Source organism: Salmo trutta, chromosome 14, assembly GCF_901001165.1.
Source record: "Salmo trutta chromosome 14, fSalTru1.1, whole genome shotgun sequence".
NCBI classification, from domain to species: Eukaryota; Metazoa; Chordata; class Actinopteri; order Salmoniformes; family Salmonidae; genus Salmo; species Salmo trutta.
Genome location: NC_042970.1, coordinates 37,136,592 through 37,160,395, shown reverse-complemented (window position 1 = coordinate 37,160,395; position 23,804 = coordinate 37,136,592). Strand labels below are relative to the sequence as shown.

Sequence of the window (23,804 nt, the reverse complement as noted above, 5' to 3'; positions counted from 1 at the left end):
GTTTTGTCTCCCCTATACGGTTAGCGTGTGACTAGTGTTGTCGTCAAAAAGGTCCTCTTCATTACACACTGTTGACTGTGTATTGTGGTTCGTCTCTCACTGCTCAAGGGGCAAATGGTAGACACACCACAGAGACTGTTTTAATACCCGACTGTCTGGCAGGGTCAACAAAGCTCTTGCATTAAAAACAAGACTTGAAAACCCCCTACACTACTCAGTCAAATGGCGTGCGTCATCAACATGGTACCCCAACATGGCTGGCTTTCTTCAAGGCCCCAAGGGAGACAGTGAATAGCCTCTTATTGGAAAATACACATTTAGCCAAGCTAAAGGGTTCCTAGCCTGAGCGGCTAATTCAACTACGTGGCTCAGACGTATATTGTGCGTCCCAAATAGCACCCTATTCTCTTTCTAGTACACTACTTTTGGTATGGGCCCATAGCGCTTTGGTCAAAAGTAGTACACTACATGGAATAGTGTGCCATTTGGGCCACATTCATGGTGTGGCTCTGGGTCTGACGCTAGTCACTGTAGCTGGCTCAAAAAGGTTCTGGGGCACGGTAAAGTCCTTGGAGAATAAGAGCACCTCCTCCCAGCTGCCCACTGCACTGAGGATAGGAAACTCTGTCACCACCAATAAATCCACTATAATTGAGATTTTCAATAAGCATTTCTCTACGGCTGGCCATGCTTTCCACCTGGCTACCCCTACCCCGGTCAACAGGACTGCACCCCCCCACAGCAACTCGCCCAAGCCTTCCCCATTTCTCCTTCTCCCAAATCCAGTCAGCTGATGTTCTGAAAGAGATGCAAAATATGGACCCCTACAAATCAGCCAGGCTAGACAATCTGGACCCTTTCTTTCTAAAATTATCTGCCGAAATTGTTGCAACCCCTATTACTAGCCTGTTCAACCTCTCTTTCGTGTCGTCTGAGATTCCCAAAGATTGGAAAGCAGCTGCGGTCATCCACCTCTTCAAAGGGGGGGACACTCTTGACCCAAACTGCTACAGACCTATATCTATCCTACCCTGCCTCTCTAAAGTCTTCGAAAGCCAAGTCAACAAACAGATTACCGACCATTTCGAATCCCACCGCACCTTCTCCGCTATGCAATCTGGTTTCAGAGCTGGTCATGGGTGCACCTCAGCCACGCTCAAGGTCCTAAACGATATCTTAACCGCCATTGATAAGAAACTGTGCAGCCGTATTCACTGACCTGGCCAAGGCTTTCGACTCTGTCAATCACCACATCCTCATCGGCAGACTCAACAGCCTTGGTTTCTCAAATGATTGCCTCGCCTGGTTCACCAACTACTTCTCTGATAGCGTTCAGTGTGTCAAATCGGAGGGCCTGTTGTCCGGGCCTCTGGCAGTCTATGGGGGTGCCACAGCGTTCAATTCTTGGGCCGACTCTTTTCTCTGTATACATCAATGATGTCGCTCTTGCTGCTGGTGATTCTCTGATCCACCTCTACGCAGACGACACCATTCTGTATACTTCTGGCTCTTCTTTGGACACTGTGTTAACTACCCTCCAGACGAGCTTCAATGCCATACAACTCTCCTTCCGTGGCCTCCAACTGCTCTTAAATACAAGTAAAACTAAATGCATGCTCTTCAACCGATCGCTGCCTGCACCTGCCCGCCCGTCTAGCATCACTTCTCTGGACAGTTTTGACTTAGAATATGTGGACAACTACAAATAGCTAGGTGTCTGGTTAGAATGTAAACTCTCCTTCCAGACTCACATCAAACATCTCCAATCCAAAGTTAAATCTAGAATTGGCTTCCTATTTCGCAACAAAGCATCTTTCACTCATGCTGCCAAACATACCCTCATAAAACTGACCATCCTACCGATCCTCGACTTCGGCGATGTCATTTACAAAATAGACTCCAATACCCTACTCAATAAATTGGATGCAGTCTATCACAGTGCCATCCGTTTTGTCACCAAAGCCCCATATACTACCCACCACTGCGACCTGTACGCTCTCGTTGGCTGGCCCTCGCTTCATACTCGTCGCCAATCCCACTGGCTCCAGGTCATCTACAAGACCCTGCTAGGTAAAGTTCCCCCTTATCTCAGCTCGCTGGTCACCATAGCAGAACGCGCTTCAGCAGGTATATCTCTCTGGTCACCCCCAAAGCCAATTCCTCCTTCGGCCGCCTCTCCTTCCAGTTCTCTGCCGCCAATGACTGGAACGAACTACAAAAATCTCTAAAACTGGAAACACTTATCTCCCTCACTAGCTTTCAGCACCAGCTGTCAGAGCAGCTCACAGATTACTGCACCTGTACATAGCCCATCTATAATTTAGCCCATACAACTACCTCTTCCCCTACTGTATTTATTTATTTAGCTCCTTTGCACCCCATTATTTCTATTTCTACTTTGCACTTTCTTCCACTGCAAATCCACCATTCCAGTGTTTTACTTGCTATATTGTATTTACTTCGCCACCATGGCCTTTTTTGCCTTTACCTCCCTTATCTCACCTCATTTGCTCACTTTGTATATAGACATATTTTTCTACTATATTATTGACTGTATGTTTGTTTTAATCCATGTGTAACTCTGTGTTGTTGTATGTGTCAAACTGCTTGCTTTATCTTGGCCAGGTCGCAATTGTAAATGAGCACTTGTTCTCAACTTGCCTACCTGGTTAAATAAAGGTGAAATAAATAAAAAAATAAGCTCCATTACCCATACACTTGTTCCGACACACCCCACTGAGTCATTACTGAAGCATTCAGCCACATGCCTCAAGACACGCTTTAAATCAGCTGCCATCTACTGGATTCCTAGAGCTCACCATGTATGAGCCATCCATCATGTAAATCTAGGCTACATCGACAATTGGGTAGGTTTCCGTCCAATTGGTGACAGATTTTCATGCGAATATTCAAAAATCTGCGCATTTTCCCACCAGAGATGTGTTTCCATCTAATTGACTTGTTGCAGATAAAAAAGGCTGTGCATGATGATGTAGTGCACATAAAATAACTTGTGGTTAAATTCCCATGTACTGAATAAGTACAAGGCAAATGGGTTTTCATTGCATTTTGAACTCTACTAATGATTTTGTCACAACAAATGTTGCTTTATATAGCGAATGTGCACATTCTGGTCTTAGCACGTGTGCTCTAGCCAACAGCTAGCAGATACAGTGTGGTTAGGCTACTTACGACATGATGAGATTATTATGTATGAGAGCAAGAAAATGTTTATTTGTCAAACGGCAGCCAAGTATCGATTATCATGTCACCAGAATAAGACCCTCGATATCTATTGGAAAGGAGCATCAAGCTCATCACCTTGCACTTTCACAACCATGTGAAGTTCATCATAACTTATTTAAACTGTAGCCTAATGAACTGCATGCTTTTCCGTGTCGTAGCGGGAGGATCTCACACACACACACACACACACACACACACACACACACATCATCGCGTGACTCCAAGTTTACTTCGACACGTTATTATATCAATATTTGTGTATAAAAAAGGGGTTTACACTGCCATTTCTCACATAATGAATTTTACAGATACAAAAAGATCCCACCTTGTCTAGCGTATATTGTTTGTCGACATTTGGAAAGTTTACTGACAAATGTGCTGTTTCCATCAGGCCTGTCGTGACATTTCATCCCACGCAACTTACTCTCATAAAAAAAGAGTTGGATGGAAACCTAGTTTAGATCAGCAAATATCCCCCAGAACAGGTGAATCATCAGTTTGAGAATGAACATCAGTAGCAATAACACACAACTGTTATGGATAGAGATGTTTTTAATGTAATGGGATGGTAGTTCTGACGCTCCATGATCAGCAATCAATCAGCACCTATGGTTTGTGCATTACAGTAGGAAGAACTGCAATAATAAGACCTTCGCAAAACACTGTTCCTCATGTGGACCGACTCAGACAAACAAAAGCCCTAACAACACAAAGCCAAAAACGACAAGCTCACTTCCCTTTTCACAACGGCTTCATACCAACAAAAACACACCCGTCAGCAAATTTGGTTTCATCATAATGTTTGTATAGTGCTAGCACACACTAAACATGTGCGTGCTTGTGTGATAAAACTGTGTGAAAAATGTAATCGTCACACTTCCCTCATTCTACACTATGGCTTGCTCTCTTTTGCACCCCCCCCCACTACTACTTCTGACCCCAGAACAGTTTGTCTTTGCTTGGGGTGGGGGGGGATTTTCTCTGTCTCCCAGTCGAGGGGTGGGATTCCCCTGTATCACATCATCCCTGGGGGGTAATCAAGCCAAGTCATCTGATAAACAAGACGAGACACACCGAGTCCCCACCCAAAGTGGTTAATTAAGAGAGAGTGAGATTAAGAGGAAAACGAGAGTAGGGTAGAGGGAGAAGTAGCCTACAGAACGTGAGTCAGAGCTGATCAAAGAATATTAGACAGATATCCTGGTGTAATGAAGCCACTCCAGGGACCAACAAGGACACAGACACTGGTGACAAAATCAATGAGGGTTTATAGTTCCCCTCTCAATTACAATAAAGAGATCTCCTGTCTGAATTATACGTCAGCCCCCTCCCTGCATCTCACAGAGGAACCGTACAGGGCGTTTTAATGAGTACGGTTAAATGCACAAAATAATACGATTATCATCAATATCAGATCAATATAGTTTGATTTAAACATTTACGTGCTTTGCAAGGAGAAGAATTTCCCTAATAATTATGTTTAAATGGAGACATCTGAAATCAAACTACCTGTTGGGACTTAGATACATGCAGAAAATCACCAAATCAAAATAAAACCACCACAGCAACCATATTATTCGTGGGAAACACATTTGATTCTGAGTTCGGACACATAAAGTTTGCATGTGAAAACTTTTTCTAGCTGCCCTCTTGGCCAAGTCTCACCTTGTAAAAGTAGTCTTCTGACCTCATGGGACTTCCTGGATAAATGATGTTACAAATATATACTGAACAAAAATATAAACGCAACATGCAACAATTTCAAAGGTTTTACTGAGTTACAGTTCTTAAAGGAAATCAGTCAATTGAATTGTCACAAGCGTCGTAAGGGACAGACCAAGGCGCAGCAGTTATAGTGCTCATCTTCTTAATTTATTAGAAAGAACACTCAAAACAAAATAAACAGACGACGAAACAGTTCCATAAGGCACACAGGCTATACAGAAAATAACCACCCACAAAAACACAGGAAAAACAGGCTGCCTAAGCCTGGCTTCCAATCAGAGACAACGAAAGACACCTGCCTCTGATTGGAAGCCATACTTGGCCACACATAGAAAAATAAACATAGAAATACAAAACTAGAACCAAAATCCCCTAGAACCAAAAACCCCCAAAACACACAAAACAAACACCCCCTGCCACGCCCTGACCATACTACAATCGCAAATGACCCCTTTACTGGTCAGGACATGACATGAATAAATGCATTAGGCCATAATCTACGGATTTCACATGACTGGGCAAAGGCCCAGGCATTGGTGGGCTTGGGAAGGCATACGCCCACTCACTTGGGAGCCACTGAGGAGCCAGGCCCAGCAAATCAATGACATTCTTTTCCCACAAAAGGGCTTTATTACTGACGGAAAGACTCCTCAGCACCCTCTCAGATGACACCGCAGGTGAAGAAGCCCGATGTGGAGGTCCTGGGCTGGCATGGTTACACGGTCTACGGTTGTGAGGCTGGTTGGACGTACTGCCAAATTCTCTAAAACGACATTGGAGGCGGCTTATGGTAGAGAAATTAACATCCAATTCTCTGGCCACAGCTCTGGACAGTCCTGCAGTCAGCATGCCAATTGCACACACCCTCAACACATGAGACATCTTTGGCATTGTGATGTGTGACAAAACTGCACATTTTAGAGAGTGGACTTTTATTGTCCACAGCACAAGGTGCACCTGTGTAATGATCATGCTGTTTAATCATCTTCTTGATATGCCACACCTGTCAGGTGGATGGATTATCTTGGCAAAGGAGAAATGCTCACTAAAAGGGATGTAAACTAATTTGTGCATAAAATTTGAGAGAAAAAAACTGAGCGTATGGAACATTTCTTGGATCTTTTATTTCATGTCATGAAACATGGGACCAACACTTTACATGTTGCGTATATATACAGTACCAGTCAAAAGTTTGGACACTTACTCATTCAAGGGTTGATCTTTATTTTGACTATTTTCTGTAGAATAATAAGGAAGACATCAAAACTATGAAAACTCATATGGAATCATGTAGTAACCAAAAACGTGTTAAACAAATCAAAATATATTTTATATTTGAGATTCTTCAAAGTAGCCACCCGTTGCCTTAATGACAGCTTTGCACACTCTTGGCATTCTCTCAACCTGCTTCAAGAGGTAGTCACCTGGAATCCATTTTCAATTAAGAGGTGTGCCTTGTTTAAAAGTACATTTGTGGAATTTCTTTCCTTTTTAATGCATTTGAGCCAATCAGTTGTGTTGTGACAAGGTAGGGGTGGTATACAGAAGATAGTCCTATTTGGTTAAAGACCAAGTCCATATTGTGGCAAGAACAGCTCAAATAAGCAAAGAGAAATGACAGACCGTCATTACTTTAAGACATAAAGGTCAGTCAATAATGAAAAAAACATCAAGCGCTACGAAGAAACTGGCTCTTATGAGGACCGCTACAGGAAAGGAAGACCCAGAGAGTTACCTCTGCTGCAGAGGACAAGTTAGAGTTGACTGTACCTCAGATTACAGTCCAAATACAGTTGAAGTCAGAAGTTAGGTTGGAGTCATTAAAACTCGTTTTTCAACCAACCCACAAATCTCTTGTTAACAAACTATAGTTTTGGCAAGTCGGTTAGGACATCTACTTTGTGCATGACACAAGTAATCTTTCCAACAATTGTTTACAGACAGATTATTTCACTTATAATTCACTGTATCACAATTCCAGTGGGTCAGAAGTGTACATACACCAAGTTGACTGTGCCTTTAAACAGCTTGGAAAATTCCAGAAAATTATGTCATGGCTTTAGAAGCTTCTGATAGGCTAATTGACATCATTTGAGTCAATTGGAGGTGTAACTGTTGATGTATTTCAAGGCCTACCTTCAAACTCAGTGCCTCTTTGCTTGACATCATGGGAAAATCAAAAGAAATCAGCCAAGACCTCAGAAAAAAATGGTAGACCTCCACAAGTCTGGTTCATCCTTGGGAGCAATTTCCAAAAGGCTGAAGGTACCACGTTCATCTGTACAAACAATAATACGCAAGTATAAACACCACGCAGCCGTCATACCGCTCAGGAAGGAGACGCGTTCTGTCTCCTAGAGATGAACGTACTTTGGTGCGAAAAGTGCAAATCAATCCCAGAACAACAGCAAAGGACCTTGTGAAGACGCCGGAGGAAACAGGTACAAAAGTATCTATATCCACAGTAAAACGAGTCCTGTATCGACATAACCTGAAAGGCTCCTCAGCAAGGAAAAAGCCACTGCTCCAAAACCGCCATAAAAAGCCAAACTACGGTGTGCAACTGCACATGGGGACAAAGATCGTACTTTTTGGAGAAATGTCCTCTGGTCTGATGAAACAAAAATAGAACTGTTTGGCCATAATGACCATCATTATGTTTGGAGGAAAAAAGGGGAGGCTTGCAAGCCGAAGAACACCATTCCAACCGTGAAGCAGCATCATGTTGTGGGGGTGCTTTGCTGCATGGTTTTGGATGAGTGGTGGTGCACTTCACAAAATATATTGAAGCAACATCTCAAGACATCAGTCAGGAAGTTAAAGCTTGATCGCAAATGGGTCTTATAAATGGACAATGACCCCAAGCATACTTCCAAAGTTGTGGAAAAATGGCAACAAAGTCAAGGTATTGGAGTGGCCATCACAAAGCCCTGACCTCAATCCTATAGAACATTTGTGGGCAGAACTGAAAAAGTGTGTGCGAGCAAGGAGGCCGACAAACCTGACTCAGTTACACCAGCTCTGTCAGGAGGAATGGGCCAAAATGTACCCAAATTATTGTGGGAAGCTTGTGAAAGGCTACCCGAAACGTTTGACCCAAGTTTAAATTGTTTAAGGCAATTCTACCAAATACTAATTGAGTGTATGTAAACTTCTGACCCACTGGGAATGTGATGAAAGAAATAAAAGCTGAAATAAATCATTCTCTCTACTATTATTCTGACATTTCACATTCTTAAAATAAAGTGGTGATCCTAACTGACCTAAAACAGGGAATTTTTACTAGGATTAAATGTCAGGAATTGTGAAAAACTGAGTTTAAATGTATTTGGCTGAGGTGTATGTAAACTTTCGACTTAACTTCCGACTCTGTAAATGCTTCACAGAGTTCAAGTAATAGACACATCAACCGTTCAGAGGAGACTGTGTGAATCAGGCCTTAAAGGACACCAATAATAAGAAGAGACTTGCTTGGGTGTAACGCCCTGGCCATAGAGAGGGGGTTTTGTTCTTTATTTTTGGTTAGGCCAGGGTGTTACATTGGGTGGGCGTTCTATGTTCATTTTTCTATGTTTTTGTATTTCTTTGTTTTGGGCCGTGTGTGGCTCCCAATCAGGCACAGCTGAAGTTCGTTGTTGCTGATTGGGAGTCACACATAAGTAGCCTATTTTTCCTTTGGATTTTGTGGGTGATTGTTTTCTGTCTCGTTCGTTTTTGACCAGACAGGACTGTTTGCTATCGTTGCTGTTTTATGTTTTGTTTATAGTGGTTCATTTGATTAAATATTCATAATGAATCCACAACCTCTGCTGCATCTTGGTTTTCTTGCGACGACAGCCCTTACATTGGGCCAAGAAACACGAGCAATGGACATTAAACCGATGGATATTTGTCCTTTGGTCTGGAGTCCAGATTTTAGATTTTTGGTTCCAACCGCCGTGTCTTTGTGAGACACGGTGTGGGTGAACGGATGATCTCCGCATGTGTATTTCCCACTGTAAAGCATGGAGAAGGAGGTGTTATGGTGTGGGGGTGCTTTGCTGGTGACACTGTTTGATTTATTTAGAACTGACCTGGCCTCCACAATCCCCTGACCTCAACCCAATTGAGATGGTTTTGGATGAGTTGGACCGCAGAGTGAAGGAAAAGCAGCCAACAAGTGCTCAGCATATGGGGGAACTCCTTCAAGACTGTTGGAAAAGCATTCCAGGTGAAGCTGCTTGAGAGAATGCCAAGAGTGTGCAAAGCTGTCATCAATGCAAAGGGTGGCTACTTTGAAGAATCTCAAATATAAAATATATATTGATTTGTTTAACACTTTTTTGGTTACTACATGATTCCATATTTGTTATTTCATGGTTTCGATGTCTTCACTATTATTCTACATTGTAGAAAATAGTAAAAAGAAAAGTAAAAACCCTTGAATGAGTAGGTGTTCTAAAACTTTTCACCGGTAGTGTATATAGATATAAGCTTTCCAAATGTATTTTCATATCTTGTAATAAGGTTAGAGAAGACAAGCATGTGTAGTATCAGCTGTTCTTCTGAGTGTTTATCTGGTACAGAGGCCTGTGTCTCGGTCATGACAAGTATATAGGACTACCCCGTTGTCTGCTGTGTACCTATTCATCATACCTTTATTCATTTAGCAGATGTTCTTACCCAGAACCAACCATCCAGAATTGTTTTTCTTTTCTAACTTAGATCGCCAAACACTCGTGAACACACAACGCACTACTGTACATTTTGTAGACTACCCCCAGAGGGACATTTTCGGTGTCCTTCAGGCTGCCTGTTATGAAGATGTGCTTTATAAAAAAATCTCTTGCTTTTGTGGTAATATCCGTATCAATTAGGTCCCCAAACCAGCCTGCACCCTGCTGATACAGAATCCTACTGTTTAATTGTGACCAATTCAGTCGGTTGGATTCCAGTTTGCTTATTTTGAGAAAGAGAGGGAGGTGAGGAGGGAGAAAGAGAAGGCAAGCCAAGTGGGACTCAAATCCATGCCTAGGGAGAGGGTAAGAATAAATAAATATATAAAAATAAGTGGGGCTGCATCCACACAGAACACATCAAACGGAAGGGGGAAGCTAGGAGGGGAACACTGTACGCACTGTGTGTATGCATGTGTCTGTACACACACTGCCTGACACCCAAACCAGCGAGACCACACCAAGGTGGGATTTGTTTAGGGTGTGGGTGAGGGGGCTTAAGGCGTCCGCATACATAGGTTTGGTTTGCTCCTAGCAGAACTCGGCTAGGCAAAATGAATGTCTGTGCTCGCATCCTCCCTTAAAAGACTATCACTTGAAAAACAAGAAAAAAGCTGCAATATTAGCGTTTGTCCCTCTTGATGCACCGTAGCCAGTACACTTCTTCAAAATAGTCTTTATTAATGTAAGATAACAAAAAAATATGTAATTAATTGAGACGTTTTTGCAGAAGAGTTCTTAAGTCACGCAATTTTACAACTAAGATGGCAATAGCCGGCTAACACACTTGGGATTTTGAAGCAAAGTCAGGTAAAGCGCTGGAACTTAAAATGTGCAGTATTTCTCAAGTGAAAAAAATGTGCATGAGAAAACTTGTCGGCTGTCGTTGAATGACAAACACTTAATTGAAGAATTCCTACTGTTGACCAATCACCAACTTCGGCAAGCCTCAAGAAAAAAATAATGTGCTCGAAAGCTGAAAGAAATCCTGCTGAACACCAAAACAAATAAAAATGTGTCATAATATATTCACAAACTGTTGACTGTGAAGCATACGGTAAGTTTTACTCTACTGCATGTTGAGGGTAGAGTGTCTGACACCAGGGCAAAAGGATTACTCTACATTAAACCTTCTCTTCTCCACTTCATCCGAAAAGGTCACAGAAAGTAAGTACCCATACAGATAGAGATAGCATATTGAAATTTGAAATAGCAACCATGTGCCTTAGAACAGAGACTTAACTCCCTATCAGCAAAAAGTGAGAACAAAACGAGATTGGATGGATGGTGAACGATGGCACATCTGAACAACAACAGTGAGCTTGATTTAGGTTAACAGACTACCTCATCTGTGTGAAGTGAAATCTAATCAAATGTCCTTGTGAGTTATTGTAAGGAAGCAGTGGAACAATGTGTGAATGTGTAAATGTCAGAGGGCTAGTGTCCAGGGAGTTCTCAAGTATAATGGACACACACACACAGAATTCAAGCAGACAATGTGAAAGCATGCCTGACCCTGCTCTGTCACCTTAAGCCAGTGGTATTCAAAGTCGGGGCCACAGGGGAACAGCAGCTGGGTAATATAAAAAAAGAAAAATAATAATAGTACAGATTATTGTACGGGAAATTACAAATGTTTGAGAAAGATCATTTGGAGAAGAAAAATAAAATTGTACATGTATTTATAGAGATGAAAATGCAATGAATTGAAGGTTATTTGTTGATGTGTCATTAGATTTGGGGTCGTGTTGGGTCGCAAGAAATCCGTGGGAAAATAAAATGGGTCACCAGAAATTCTGCCAGAAAAAAAAAATGGGGTCCCCGCTGAAAAATGAATACATTTACATTTTAGTCAATTAGCAGATGCTCTTATCCAGAGCGAATTGCAGTAGTGATTGCATACATTTTCATTCGTACCATTGGTCGTCATACCGGTTGTCACGACTTTCGCCGAAGTCGGTCCCTCTCCTTGTTCGGGCGGAGTTCGGCGGTCGACGTCACCAGCCTTCTAGCCATCGCCGATCCACTTTTCATTTTCCATTTGTTTTGTCTTTGTCTTACACACCTGGTTTCAATTCCCCAATTACTTGTTCATTATTTAACCCTATGTTCCCCCATGTTTGTTTGTGAGTGATTGTTTTTATGTAATACAGTCCGTTTATGTGGGCTCGCTTATTTTGTATTGTCTCTGACATTTTTGAGTAAAATACGTTTATTTACTCATATCTGCTGTCCTGCGCCTGGCTCCTCTACACCAGATACACACAGACCACATTACATGGCTGTATTTCTGCCTGTTTGAATGGAATTAGCTCAGATTCCCATGAAATTACCATGAGAATCGATAGAACATCACTCAGAGGTGAAAAAAAACCAATATAACATTCAGAATGGGTGAATCTTTCTTTTAAAAAGGTGCAATATGCAGAAATCGCACCCACATTTTCTACAATTATAGTAGTTCGCCTAATTTCAGTTTGTGACAAAACAAGCAATGTATAGTGTAGAGAATCATTGTACCATCTAAACCGCTGTGAAAAGTATTTCCAATAACCAAAAATATAGTTTTTTAAATTTGTTTGAAGCTGGTGTACATAACCAAGAGTAAAAGACTCAAAAACTAAACTTAAAAGAATGGGAAGAATAAAAATAGCACACAGAACAGATCTACTGCTTCTTAAGTTTCAAGTTAATGTCACATGCACAAGTACAGTGAAATTACTTTCTTGCAAACTCAAAAACCCCCCAAAAAATAATCAATAACAATGTAATACTAGGCCCACCCACTTGGGAGCCAGGCTCAGCCAATCAGAATGAGTTTTTCCCACAAAGGGGCTTTATTACCGATAGAAATACCCCTCAGTTTCATCAGCTGTCCAGGTGGCTGGTCTCAGATGATCCCGAAGGTGAAGAAGCCAGATGTGGAGGTTCTGGGCTGGCGTGGTTACATGTGGTTGCGGTTGTGAGACCGGTTGGACATACTGCCAAATTCTCTAAAACGACGTTGGAGGCGGCTTATGGTAGAGAAATGAACATTAAATTCTCTAGCAACAGCTCTGGTGGACATTCCTGCAGTCAGCATGCCAATTGCACGGTCCCTCAAAACTATCTTGGCAAAGGAGAAACGCTCTTTAACAGGGATGTAAACAAATGTGTGCACAAAATTCTTGAGAAATAAGCTTTTGTGTGTATGGAAAATGTCTGGAATCTTTTCTCTCAGCTCATGAAACATGAGACCAACACTTTACATGTTGTGTTTGTATTTTTGTTCAGTGTGTGTGTGTGTGTGTGTGTGTGTGTGTGTGTGTGTGTGTGTGTGTGTGTGTGTGTATGTATATATATATATATCAGTAAAGGCTCTTCAGAGGACGAAAAGTTGCAAATTAAAAGCGAGGGTCGACCTCTGCCTGAGATCAGTTTCATGAATAAGGATGAAAAGGTGAGGGCATTCAATACCAACTGGTATCAAATGTATAGCTGGTTAACACGGAGCCTTTCATCAAGCTGCCTGTAATTGCACATTACGATGCATTACATGCTGAACATCTTTTCTGGGATGTCAAAAACAATTCTGAATGATTTGATAGCTTCCATCGCATCATCCATTAAAAGTTAGATTAGAGAGGTTGACGCATGTTTTCGCGTGCACTCAAGTAGGCTTTGAACTTTCCTTGGGGATTTATTTAGCAAAGATGATAATACATAAATCACTCCGGACAGACACAAGCAAAAACTCATGACATAAATGTTGTAGCAGACTAGGCTACACCTAAACATTAGAAATCTGACATGCTGTATGGGATAAAAATGATACTATTTTTATACTATTAACTGTAGGCTACTAATAAGAGCAGCTGCATACAGCCAATGCGCCCTGTCCATCTGGTCAGGGTAAACTAATTGGTAACGTTATGTATTATTAGTCCATTTGTGTGTCAGGAGAAAATGTGAATGTGATCAAATTTAGATTATAGCTCCTCAATGTTATCGGCGGAGTCTCGAAATATATTCTAATCAAGGCTAGTAAAGCAGTCCTGTAGCATAATCTCAGATTCTGGTGATCATTTCTCAACAGAGTGAGTCACGGGTACTTCCTGTTTGGGTTTCTGCTTGTTAACAGGAAGCAGGAGTACAGAGTCATGATCTGGTTTGCAGAATGGCGGATGAGGGAGGGCCTTGTATGCTTGCTTGGGGGTAGAACGACAGTGGCGTTGTTGATGGAAGTTGGCCATCACGCATTTTGGTGATGCGGAATTAAAATCTCCGGGCAACCAGACAGGCAGCATCTGGATGTAGGTTTTCTTGCTTGTTTATAGCGTTGTACAATTCGTTAAGTTCCAGCTTGTTATTTTTATTGTACTGAGGTGGAATGTATACAACAGTCACGATAACAGCTGAAAATACCTCCCGAGGGAGTTATTAAGGTCGGCATTTGACCATCAGGTATTCCAAGTAGGGTGAACAGTGGGTCGACACACACCAGTTGGTGTTGATGTAGAGGCAAACCCCTCCCCACTCGATTTCCCCAACTGGAAAATCGATTGAGTTGGATAGCCATGGGGGGTGCTGTCCAAGAGCCATGTTTCAGAAAAGCAAAGAATATTGCAGTTGAGATTCCCATTGGTAGCAAATCCGCAATCGGATTTCATCCATCTTATTCTCGTGTGACTGGTTAGTAGAATGAGGGAAGACGTGGCCGGTTTTCCCTTCGCCTCCATATCACCAGGACCCCCCCCCCCCCACCCGCCCCCGCCTCTGTAACGCCGGCGTTTGCTCTTGGGTAGCCCAAAAATTGGGTCGGAATTACTGAGAGCCCAGGGCAGATGAGTTGAAGTAGAAGCCGGAATTGGGGTAAGTAACTGCTGATCTGATGTTCAAAAGTTATTGGTGGTTGTAAGAAATAATAGCATACATTCTGAAAATAAAATTAAAATAAACAACAAAATAATAAGTTGGGTCGGAGCTTACAAAATGACAGCCATCCAGTACGGTGCCATCTTAGACTTGCTTCCAATGAGAATGACATATAACTCACATTTCTATGTGGATTTGATCGGGTCGCCCAGCTTTAATCCAAAGAAAACTTCCCCACATTCACACACAATCGAACGTGCATACATATAGGCACACACACCTCAACTCCCCCCTCATAGTGCATAACTCAGAAACCCATGCATACATATTACACACACTTGTCCCCAGAGATTTGAGGAATGTGAGATCAGTTGTCATAGGTCGTTAATCTTCATGAACACCCACACAGTAAGAGTAGCACATGTGCTACAGGGACCCTCCAGGGGCTCTCAGTGTGTCCCACTGGGACGGCCATTATGGAGAATCAGAGCACATTTTCACATAGAGTAGACACTTCTAATGAGATCTGGTTGTGAAAGTAATAATGTCCTGGAGGTCTGATAACAAGCAAGACTGTTCCTTTCTTAGTCTTTCGTGGTAATATTTTTTGGCCTAGGTTTAGAGAACTTATATTAGACTACCAACAGACTGAACTATATCTAACCAATGTCCACAGAAGCCAACTTGACAAAGTGTGGAAGTCGAGTAAAGAGATTTGAATTCATAGCCCATTAGGTCACCCAGCCTACATCTTTTTGTGAAGAGGGATATTGGTCATCATTATCCCCTGTATGGCCCCACCCATTCCCTCTCTCCATTGGAATGTTTGCCATCCTGGGAGGCTAGCAGTTGTTAGCGGGCATGTGTGGCTGCAAGTGTCAGTGCTGTTTGTGCACCTGGTCCCAAAATGAGTCCCTAAGACAAGATACATTTTTCTAAATATCACTTTATACCAGTCACTACTGGTAAGGAAGACAGGTAGTGGACTCTGTACTGTAGGTGTATCTCTTTTCCAAAACAGCAGGGAAAAAAACATTGTTGAAATCATTTGGTGATACAGTATAACCTGTTGACTGAAAACCAAGAACTCGACATGAATTCCGAGAATGGATAGAAACCATATTCATGAACTACTGAGACAAATGGACAGTCGAGTGGATGAGGATCCTGCACAGCGATGTATACAAAATCAAAGGGAAATTTTCAAAGTAATTTAACCACAGTGCCAGAAATAGACCGCCGCACTGATAAAACAGAGTTTCCACAACCAGACAGCCTCCTCTCATGCATTTAAATAATCTCACAGCAGATTACAACCGCAGCAGAAGTGCCGTTTGGCATCAATAGCGTCCATTAATTTACATGGGAGAGAGTAAACCGCCCAGAGAAATAATACACTCCTTAAAGAAAGACGAAGAGAAAGGAGAAAATAAAGACGAAGAGGAAGAAAGGAGCAAAAAAAACTGCCTTTTGATGAAGACTTGAATAATTCATCAAGGAGAATCTCAGATTGAAAATAATTACAAATCAACAGATGGCCTCTCTATTACTCCCTCTTTCGTTCCCTCTCTTCACTTCCCACCTCTATCACTCACTTAATCTTGCTCTCCTTTTGGCATTCGGTTCACTCCAGAGAAGCCCCTTGCTTTCCCCACTCTTCCCCCATGCAATGGTGGCGGGACTGACCCTGGAACCCTGGACACAGTGGACAGATGACTCCATTCACTCTTTCCTGTACAAGCCAGCCTCAATGGAGACGCAATGGAGGGGCTCAGTCAGGGACCACTAAATCTCCAAGCTCAACAGGAGCTTGGGGGGGGGGGTCTAATCCAGCTAAGCCTGTAGCACTGTGACACTCAATTCTCGGGCATGGCCCACTGTTGTAACCGACACCAATGGAAAGTCATTAGCTGGACGTACTCAAGGTCACGGTGCAGACGTTAGACTGGCTAATTCTAATGGTCAACATAAGCTAGCTAGGTGAAATTCCTTCTCAATATTAGCTGTAAAATGCTCACCTCGCAATCCTTCTTAACCCTAATTTCAACAAATAGCAAAAGAGTTGATCAGATCACTTTATGACATATGAAGTAAAAATGACATGTCCCCATATATAGCTACTGTATGCCAAGGTGCATTGAAGCTGTTCTGGCTCAACACCCTATTAAAGACATGCTCTGGAACTTTGACGACTACTAAATATTTTTTAAACCTCCCGCTTTGGGCTGGATGTGTCAATATGTAGTTCATACATTGTGCATAATCTATGAGCAGAACTACTGTTTTACCTCAATTAGCCACAAAATCCCTAGTTTGAAAGCGACTGTTTTCTGGAAGCTGTGCTGCGCCATTTTCCCTACATTTTCCCCCACGTCGGCCAGCCCCATAGCAATTAGAGTTCAACCAATGAGCTTCTGCCCCTCGCCAGTTGAGTGACAGCTAGCAAGAGGCACATCATGCACACACACAGCAGAGTGGGAGAGAGCGCAATGACGTGGTCCACAAATCTGCACGTGACGTAGTATGCCATTTTTGGGGATCACTTTTGGCTCGAGAGTGCTACTTTCAAGAACTACTGGCTAAAAAGCATACAAAAGTTCCAGAGAATCTCTAATGCTATGTTTGGTTGTTACCTGTACGTCCCCAATACTGACCATCCAAGTGACAATCACCAACAAGGGCTTGAGTGTAATACCTCAACAACTATACTAAACCTAATTTAATAGAAACTGTAAAGTGTATTCTTTTTTAACAGTCAATTTACTAGCACTGCAGATATCAGTGACACAGACCTAATAGTCATAGGTGAGTTCACTCACCTCAGAGCTAGCTTCTAGCCGTCTATCGTGTGGCCCTCAAGGGCCAGGGACCTCAACCTCAAGAATAGGAGTGTGGTTCCTGTCTCCGGGGGGCAATCCCATGCTTTATCACACTCTCCCACTGGCGCCACTGATGTTCCTGTATCACATTATACCACGTTGAATCACCAGAGATAAGGGAAGATGGAGGGTAAGAATCCTGTTAACAAAGACAGAGATGGATGAGTCACTATGGCAAATTCATGAAGAATGCGCATTTCCGATTTTTGCCCCAATAAGTGAGGCAGTAGGCATCCTGCTGGCATCAGAATTTATAGAAATGTAGCATATTCAATGCTGACACAATCACTTCTTGGTACGGAAGTTGCTGATACCTCAGGGTCTAATGATTTCACAGCTGATACATTTCCATCAAGTCCAAGATAGACAGGTTGAGGAACCATTGCACAAGGATATGGAAATGCCATCTTTTAACAGTGGTTTGCAATTTATCTTTGAAGATTTCATTTCCTCTTTGTGCTTTCTTAGGCAAAGAAGTGACATAGCCTGCAGCATCGTTCAGCTCATTTCATTTAACACCACACTGCTCAGCTGATCAAGATCTTCTATACATTTCCTGTTTAAGTAAAGTCAATACAAAAACATTACATAACCTATCTGTAAGCTAATTGGGAAACATGACCAGCACACCTTGTCTCAGCCTGAACATGTCAACAGAGTGAGCCTTCTGGATTTAGACCATTGTGGGGAGGTAACCACAACAACAACCTATGGGTACCCTTTGAACACAAAGCTCATGTATCTCTCTACCAGTAACTAATGCCCAACAGTCTTCTGCCGCGTCAATAAACTAAAAGGTGATACCACCATCCGTCTCCAATCCGAAGCATGTAATTAAAAACAAAAAAGGATCACCCTGGTCATGACAAGTCAAGACCTTTGACCAGGAACCCAACTTATAAGACACAAGGAGCTAGCTGGCATGTGGCCTTCTGGCTGACTCATCAAGCCAGTGTCCAGCTGAACCCTGAGAGGAAAAGACCCCCCAAAAATACGTGGTCCACAGTTAGCAACCTTTATGCCCGCCACGTCTAGTTTTACATTTGGCCTAAAGATTTCATTAAACTCCTGAATGTTGCTTTGCCTTGCTCCACACGTTTCCTGTGAGAAACATCCGGAAGAAAATCCCACTAATATACCTTTTTTTTTTAAACAGCTTTTTGTATATCTGAAAGGGGTAGGGGGTAGAAAACATGGAAAAACAAAAGCCACCTAAAGACTTACACTGAGTGTACAAACATTAGGAACACCTGCTCTTTACATGACAGAATGGCAACGTGAATCTAGATGAAAGCTATCATCCCTTATTGGCGTCACATGTTAAATCCACTTTAAAATTTTTTTTTTTATTTCATCTTTATTTAACTAGGTGGGCCAGTTGAGAACAAGTTCTCATTTCCAACTGCAACCTGGCCAAGATAAAGCAAAGCGACACAAACAATAACACAGAGTTACACATGAAATAAACAAACGTACAGTCAATAACACAATAGGAAAAAAAATCTATATACAGTGTGTGCAAATGAGGTAAGATAAGGGAGGTAAGGCAATAAATAAGCTGTAGTGGCGAAGTAATTACAATTTAGCAATTAAACACTGGAGTGATTGATGTGCAGAAGATGAATGTGCAAGTAGAGATACTGGGGTGCAAAGGAGAGAAAAGAAAAATAACAATATGGGGATGAGGTAGTTAGATGGGCTATTTACAGATGGGCTATGTACAGGTGAAATGATCTGTGAGCTGCTCTGACAGCTGATGCTTAAAGTTAGTGAGGGAGATATGAGTCTCCAGCTTCAGTGATTTTTGCAATTCGTTCCAGTCATTGGCAGCAGAGAACTGGAAGGAAAGACGGCCAAAGGAGGAATTGGCTTTGGGGGTGACCAGTGAAATATACCTGCTGGAGCGCGTGCTACGGGTGGGTGCTGCTATGGTGACCAGTGAGCTGAGATAAGGCGGGGCTTTACCTAGCAAAGACTCATAGATGACCTGAAGCCAGTGGGTTTGGCAACGAATATGAAGCGAGGGCCAGCCAACGAGAGCATACAGGTCGCAGTGGTGGGTAGTATATAGGGCTTTGGTGACAAAAACAGATGGCACTGTGATAGACTGCATCCAATTTGCTGAGTAGAGTGTTGGAGGCTATTTTGTAAATTACATCGCCGAAGTAAAGGATCGGTAGGATAGTCAGTTTTACAAGGGTATGCTTGGCAGGATGAGTGAAGGATGCTTTGCTTTGTTGATTTAATTTAGGATTAGAGATGCTTAATGTGAGTCTGGAAGGAGAGTTTACAGTCTTACCAGACACCTAGGTATTTGTAGTTGTCAACATATTCTAAGTCAGAACCGTCCAGAGTAATGATACTGGACAGGCGGGCAGGTGCGGACAGCAATCGGTTAAATAGCATGCATTTAGTTTTGCTAGCATTTAAGAGCAGTTGGAGGCCACGGAAGGAGAGTTGTATGGCATTGATGCTCGTTTGGAGGTTTGTTAACACAGTGTCCAAGGAAGGGCCAGATGTATACAGAATGGTGTCGTCTGCGTAGAGGTGGATCAGAGAATCACCAGCAGCAAGAGTGATATCATAGATATATACAGAGAAAAGAGTAGCCCTAAGAAGTGAACCCTGTGGCACCCCCGTAGAGACTGCCAGAGGACCGGACAACAGGCCCTCCAATTTGACACACTGAACTCTATCTGAGAAGTAGTTGGTGAACCAGGCGAGGCAGTCATTTGAGAAACCAAGGCTATTGAGTCTGCCGATAAGAATGCGGTGATTGACAGAGTAGAAAGCCTTTGCCAGGTTGATGAAAACGGCTGCACAGTATTGTCTTTTATCTATGGCAGTTATGATATTGTTTAGGACCTTGAGCGTGGTTGAGGTGGGATTCGAAATGGTTGGTGATCTGTTTGTTAACTTTGAAGACTTTAGAAAGGCAGGGCAGGATGGATATAGGTCTGAAACAGTTTGGGTCTAGAGGGTCTCCCCCTTTGAAGAGGGGGATGACCGCGGCAGCTTTCCAATCTTTGGGGATCTCAGACGATACGAACGAGAGGTTGAACAGGCTAGTAATAGGGATTGCAACAATTTCGTCAGATAATTTTAGAAAGAGAGAGTCTAGATTGTCTAGCCCAGCTGATCTGTAGGGATCCAGATTTTGCAGCTCTTTCAGAACATGCGGGGAGGCCTGGAGATGCTAAACGTGTGTGTTAATTAAGTTAGTCAATTACCGTGAGACTGGCAGGCTTTTGCATGACAATAACCGGCTGATAAAATGTCATGACCGCCGCCTTACCACATCTTCTGTCTGAAATTTACTGTCTGAAATGGGTGTACAAACCAGTTGTGGCACTTCAAACGCTCCTTCGATTGTGTAACTGGTCAAACAAAATGATAATAACTACTGTTTTGACTGCTTCTCTACGGTTGTAAAAAACCAAACGACATGAAATGTCTCGCTATCAAGTACCAGTCTCTCCATCTGGTAAACCAATGTGAGTCGCTCTCTTCTTCTCCATCCCACTGCCACCAACACAACTCTTCCCCGAAGGCAATGAATGCATGATCAAGTACTCAAGCATCGCTTCTGACCTATATTCCTGCAGCAACACCAGAGATGTGTCAAGTTGTCACTGATCCCCACCCTTTGCCATTTTAATTAATCAATACTTTAAGAGCTTCTGCCACTCTCCCAAGGCTAATATGATATGCCATATGGCACCTTTGACTGCCACCCACATTAAGTTATGGTCATAATGCAGAGGCCCTATGACCACATGCAATACATTATTACATGCCTAACATATACATACATATGCATTCTGAAAATGGATCATCTGTGAAAACCAAAAGGGGAAAGAGTGAAAGAGAGAATGAGTCGGGCACAAGAAAGGGAGGAAGAAGTACCTTGGAAGGACAGACAGCTGGGCACAACTGCATGGCAGTCTTTGCGACTCGGCATTGACTGTGCTTCAGTGCCTTTTAATCTGGTTGAACTAGCCCCTACCAACACATACACTGACCCACACAGGTTTCGCAACCCTGTCCCATTTCTGATACACATTCTGTCACGTCCAGTTAGCCACGTGGCTTCTGCAGTGTTTATAGTCTGAAGCATGTGAAGGTGTCCATGTGAAGGTTGGTCACAACCCCGTAACTCGCATTCAAAGGTATGTTGGAGACGGCAATGATTACGTGCGCCAAGTCAACTTAATCAAATTGGTTGTTTCTGAGCAAGCAGCCATATCTGGGGTAAAATACTGTGGGGCTCAACGGTCAGACACACATCCAAAAAACTGCTTGCCGTCCAGACACAGCTATTGTTCCTAACCGCAGAGCCTAAAACTCAACTAGATTTGCAATATTTCAGATCACTAACAAATGCTTACATTTCCCACCATCTCTTTCTATAACAATTGTGTCTCAACCCAGTATCAATCAAAGCACAACACTCAATACTTCTATGAATCTTAAAGATTCACAGGACATGGATAGAGAAACCAAGGCATTTTCCTTTTACTGTACCTGCTTTTTCACTTTTTGTCTTACTCAAGTTGCATTTTGTCAGTTGAAGACTTGTACTGTGATATCAGAGGTGACCTCTAAGAGCTCTGAATGTGGTTTTCTACGACTACCGCTGATTTATCGTTGTCTGTACGTCACCCCAAATACAGAATCAGAGGGGATTTTGTCCCCGATAGGAGTGTTTATCCGATATAACTCCCCGTATTGCACTGCTGTCCCACTCCACTGGTCCCTCCACCCTTTAGGGCAGGGCACACACCTATACAAACATTCCCTTCGCTTGTACACTGTTGACCAGGGAGTAGGAGGCAGGAGAGGGGGAGGAGGGAGGGAGAAACAGTGCTCTCCTCTCACATCTGCAAGTAATAATCTATAGTATGTGAATGCTTGTGGGCTGGATTAGCGGCCCTGTTGTTTTAAAAAGCACAGTAACCCCCTTTTGCAGAGAGACGTGGGTATTAACGGTGGGGCAGGCGGGGGAGAAACCAGAGGCTAGTAATCTTCTTATGGGAATGCTTTGGCCTTGATTACCATACCACTGTGCCCTTTCAGATGACCCCCTTTTCATTCAGCCACATGCAGACAAAAGACAGAACATTCCATATATACATCACACCGACCAGAGGTCACAGTTATTCCTTTATTCGTTTAGAAACACGTAGAATTTCTGTAAGCATTGAAATCTGATTGAAGGAAACATTTCTGAAGGGTGTGTTACCACTTGGCAGATATGGATCTGGCATAAGAATATTTATGTTTCACTTTGATTAGATCAGCAGGGGTTTACATTTGGTTGGAATTAAAAGGGTGAAAAGGTTAAATAATAAATGCTTAGTATGACAAGACCTACAAGACTGTTGCAATGAAAATGTCACAATGTGAACAGGAAAAAACAAAGGCAGAGCACAATCAAGATGGGTGAAAAACTTTAAGTGCCAGACTGCTTTAATTTCTTAAGGGTGTAGACATCAGCAATGTATATGAATTAGTAGAGATATCTCAAGAAGATATGGCAACTTATTCCTCTGTGTGTGTGTGTGTGTGTGTGTGTGTGTGTGTGTGTGTGTGTGTGTGTGTGTGTGTGTGTGTGTGTGTGTGTGTGTGTGTATTATTTCTCCCCCTAGTGATTTCAGTCATCTATATCCAGCTCTTGGTAGTAATTACCAAATATTTCTAAAAAAACAAAACCACCCCAAAAAATTACCAAACTAAATCTCTGCTGCTTTGATGAGGAGCCAAGGCAACCGTACATAGATAATGGGGAAAGGAGAGAGAATGAGATAAGATAAGACAGTGGAAGCCTAGATGCACAGGGGGTGGGGTAAAAAATTGGTGGCAGTGTTGGGTTGGGCGGTATCCAGATGTTCATATTGTCCTTCTCTTATCCCGTGATTTATGGCATTACTGGCTTAGTACACAAGGGGGCGCCAAAAACAGAAAGAAAGCCCATTGGGCGTCTACAAGAATGTAAAAAAAATTGCACAAGTAATAGTACATTTCCATGGAGGATGCTAGCTAAATATGGTAACAAAAAAATAAAACAATTGCAAAGACAGGCAGTCCAGCTCATAAAGTTTTATATATATATATATATATATATATATATATATATATACACACACACACACACACACACATACATACATACATACATACATACATACATACATACATACATACATACATACATACATACATACATACATACATACATACATACATACATACATACATACATACATATACACACACACACACACATATATATGTAGGAGCTACCGAATTACATTTGTTGGTGAGTTTGGACATTTACAAGCGAATGTGAACGAGAGACATTGTTCAAATGAACAGTACTGGCTCT

At 42.4% G+C, this 23,804-nt stretch overlaps 1 protein-coding gene across 5 annotated transcripts in view; it reads right to left on the bottom strand.

The window, feature by feature from the left end:
- Window positions 1-23,804, bottom strand: part of LOC115207969 (nck-associated protein 5-like) — a 92,394-nt gene that overhangs the window by 44,241 nt on the left and 24,349 nt on the right. For 4 of the 5 annotated variants that reach the window (XM_029775624.1, XM_029775627.1, XM_029775628.1 and 1 more), the window contains exon 2: window positions 17,360-17,558. The exons of the other annotated variant lie outside the window; for it this stretch is intronic. The gene's annotated coding sequence lies outside the window, so the exon portion shown is untranslated. The remainder of the gene's footprint in view (window positions 1-17,359; window positions 17,559-23,804) is intronic. 5 annotated transcript variants of the gene reach the window in all.